The sequence below is a fragment of the Rhinopithecus bieti genome, unplaced genomic scaffold (genome assembly GCF_001698545.2).
Source record: "Rhinopithecus bieti isolate Rb0 unplaced genomic scaffold, ASM169854v2 scaffold_68671, whole genome shotgun sequence".
Classification (NCBI taxonomy): Eukaryota; Metazoa; Chordata; class Mammalia; order Primates; family Cercopithecidae; genus Rhinopithecus; species Rhinopithecus bieti.
Genome location: NW_016827678.1, coordinates 1351232 through 1355633, shown reverse-complemented (window position 1 = coordinate 1355633; position 4402 = coordinate 1351232).

Genomic DNA, 4402 nt, shown 5'->3' with positions numbered 1-4402 from the left:
TGAAGAAACTTGCCCCACAGCTATAGTATTCCAAAGGGTTTTCTAATTTGTAGCACTTTGTCAATCCATTTTTACATACTATATCCACTCTTAAAATCACTGGAACTGTCAACTTTGGATATCTTTTTCAATATTCATAAGGAAACCTGTTTCATATGACACAGATTAAAAGGTAAACAATAAAAGTCAGATGTCATGAGGTTTTCCACAAAAGCCAATTATGACTATTAAATTTTAACTGACCTTAAAGCATTTGGAAACCTGGAAAGCTGGAAGAGAGGTTTTATTACCTACATTTTAAGATAAGAAAATCAAATCAATACATGATTTTTTTTGTTTTGTTTTTATCTTTGAGACAGGGTCTCACAATGTTGCCCAGGCTTGAATGCAGTGGTGCGATCACCCCTCACTGCAACCCCTACCTCCTGGGCTTAAGAGGTTCTCCTGTCTCAGCCTCCCAAGTAGCCGGGACTACAGGCATGGGCCACCGTACCCAGTTAGTTTTTAAATTTCTTGTAGAGACAGGGTGTCACTATGTTGCTCAGGTTGGTCTTGAACTCCTGGCCTCAAACAGTCCTCCTGTCTCAACCTCCCAAAGTGCTGGAATTACAGGCATAAGCCACTGTGCCTGGCCAATTACGTGATTTTCTAAAGTCACACAGTAATGAGTGGCAGATTCAGAACTTGAGCCCAAAACACCCTGATTAACAACAGGTAGTTTCTGGCTTGGAGACTCTATTTACTTTTACTAAAAATAATTTCAAGTGTTTGGTGAGAATACATTTTTCCTAATAATCTTTAAGACTAAATTTTATATTAATAAATATGACAATTTTTTCCAGAAAAGTACTAGCTGCTTGTCCCAAATAAACTTTTAAGTGAACCATCTGTGTATAATCTAAACATTCTTCTATGTCACAAGAAAGACAAATTTAGACTCGAGAATACTTTCAAAAAAATAGAATTATAGAAGGGATCTTTGAAGTTATCTTCCAACCACCTTAATTTACAGTTGTAACAAAAGTCTGGGGAAATCAAATGACTTGACCCCCATTCCACAGCTATGAACTCAAAACTAGGACTGGAACTCACATCTCCCAACTCATAGTCCGATGTGCTTTCCACTAGAAAGTTGTGCCTGTCAACATTTTAGTACCAAATGCAAATTTAGATATTTACAATAAGTGAGTTCAGATAGCAGCATTTACCTTTATTAACCAGTCTCAAATATAATTTTGGAAATATAACTAAGATTATTCTACAAAGAACTTTGTGGAAAACTGAGATTCTCATGTTTTGTTTAGCTCTAAATAATGCTCCACGAAGTGACTTTGGAAATATTTCAATTTCCAGACAATTTCCACAGCAATAGTGTCTTAATGTATATTGAGATCAGTCTGCCTAGCTAATATACACTTCTGAATGCACACCAGAGATGTTAATATCCCAACTCTCTAATCTTTAAATGTTTCACATGGGTCTGGTAGTAGATATTAAGTTAATTAAAACAGAAGAGCTGACCCAGGATACCATTTTGAAGCTCTTGCTTATTTCCAAGTCCCTTAAAACAAAACTTGTATACACTTGACTTCATCATGTTTTTTTTTTAAAAAAAAATATTCCTATGTTGTCACATTTAAATACCAAGACATTTCTAGCTTCTCTCAAAATGCAGGAGACCCAACCACCTGAATCCCAAGTTCCCATATGGCAATGTGTCTGGTGCTGAACAGTCACTGCCAACTTTGGACTCCACAAAGCATCTCTTCTTGCCCACAGTTCCCACTCCATCACTGGCTGGCCCCTGTGGTCATTCCAGTTTGCAACCCCTCCCAAGGAATTTGTAAATACATATTCTATCACTAATACTTTACGCAAAACTATATTACACTTGTAGGAATTCTTGCTTGTAAGTGAATTGTTTGCATGCACACTGGTCTTCTGTAGAACTACTAGTGGCAGGGATAAAAGGTCAGGTGTGTCAGCATTTTCTGAGTTAATATGCCTTCTCCTTGGAATGGCACTGGCTGTTCACAGGATTAAGTGACCTTGCTGGATAGGATAGCCTGTTTAGAGCAGGGGTAGTTCATAAGCCGGCTTTATAAAAAAAAAAAAAAAAAAAAAAAAAAAAAAAAAAAGTTATTTTGAAGACTTCATTCTGAGCTTATATTTTATTGTTCTTTATAGAAAACAGAGAAAAGTTGGTACCTTATATTGCTTTATCCCTGGCAACTGAGAGACCAAAGAGATCATTTATAGTGACTCACTCTAACAAAGAAACTTGTCTATTTGACCTTACTCAATTGTCACAAGATTTTCAAACATCTCTTAAAGAACATAAGAGGAGATAGACGGTATTATTGTTCCCATGTTTAGCCCAACAAAATACAAATGAAGAATTCACTGTTTTTCTATTGTTGCTCTTGTTTTAAGATCACAGTTTGGGCGGTGTTTCATCTCTGAACCACATCACTATTTGTTAATTTAATATATACATTGTATATTACTGCCACACTTCCATATTTACTTATACACACATACACACAAATAATTGTGTATGTGTGTGAATAAGCTAGTCTCTACATTTAGAAACTCACACTTGGAGAATTAAACAGTTAAACAATACCAAGAGTGAAACAGTTAAATAATACCAATTATAATACATTATAAATAGAAGTTGTAAGAAAAGTATACATATAATGGTTTAGAAAAAAGAAGGATTGGCAATCCAGAGTGAAACAGTTAAAGAAGAAGAAGAGCATTTAGAATTATTCATCTTTATGTGCAAAGAGTCTTAGAGATATAAAAACATGACATTTGGGAAATGGCACACAAGGTATTTAAAGGCCATTGAGAAAAATTACCTTTAAAATGGTGAGGTTTGAACCAAATCAATGTCTGGATAGACTTAGGCACTGCTGAAAGGTAGAACTGATAATTTTAATAAATAACAATTAGTTTAGAAGCAAATAGGAGTGAACGAAGAAAAAGAATCTAGAATATTATAGGAGACTGGGTTGATGTTAGCACAGTTTATTGAAATTGATATTCAAGAGAAAAGAACAGGTTTGAGGATTGTGGCTAAAAAGCAAATCCAAAGAGTTTGCTGTTGGAACATAGAGTTCAAGGATATTTAAGACTTCTATGTGGCATCTACACATCTCTAAGTAGTCGTGGGTATAAACTAAGGGCTCAGGAAAGAAGAATGGGATGAAGATCTAAATCTGAGAGTAATACGTTGAAGCTACATTGTGACATCAGGTTAGGGCTGATAAGGCAGAGTGTGTGCATTAGTTAAGTAACTAGATGCACATGTATCCCTGAACTTAAAATAAAAGTTAAATTTAAAAACAAAAGAAGTTAAGTTGCTTAGATAAGCAATGAAATATAAGGCTGACCAGCCTTCAAAATTTATCCAACCTGACTTTCCTAGCTAAATCTATTACCATAAAGACAAAAATTATCAGATGCTTCGGTTTCCCTTGCTTCTGTTGACAATTGAGCAATATCCCTGAAATTTCTCTGGAAATAGGGAGTCTGGGCCTGCCCTGTAAGGAGAACTGAGCTTCCAGGAAGCCCAATGTTGTCCTAAGTTGGAGAAAGTGATGTTAGGCAAATGTATATCCTCAGAGGTCCGCTTGTATACAAACACAGTCTGGTCCAGGGAAGAAGCACACTGGGCAAAAATCTCTTCCACTCCCACCTCCACTTTTTCAGTTTCACGTGATGTCGGAGCAAAAATTGTTCCTAGCTTCCAAGAGAAAAAAATACCGTTTCTCCTCCAGCCTTTACAATGCAGAAAAATTCAGTAAGTGCCTGAATCTGAACATCCAAAATCTTTTGTGCTCTGAGAAACAGACTAAAGGATTTGAATGGATGGAAGAAGTTGAAGTAGGAGATGACGAGGGCAGTTGAGGATTATGCCATTTCATCTACATCTACAGCACTATGTGCCCTGTTAGAACGGGCAAGTAACGTAAGTGGAGAGAAAGGAGCCAGGCTTCTATTAACAGACATTGTAAAATGAGAGATAAATGATTTTTCAAACAGGTTTAATCAAAAGGGGTGACACAACAGCAGCAAAGTCTAAAAATCTAGATATAACTTACACTGCTTTTTCTACTTCATAATTAAATTTAATTACAGTATCTATAAGAAACTTAAACAAATATATAAGAAAAAAACCATCAAAAAGTGGGCAAAAGACATGAACAAACACTTTTCAAAATAATTTCACGTAAATTATGATATCTCAAAGGTAATTCTCTAATGTATTTTTGTTGCATTCTAGCTGTGTTTAGAAAAAAACAGTTTATTAAAGAATTCTTGCAGTAACAGAAAAAGTTAATCTCATTAATAAAGGAAACATTCAGGAGCAGGTTGTTCAGTTTCCATGTAGTTG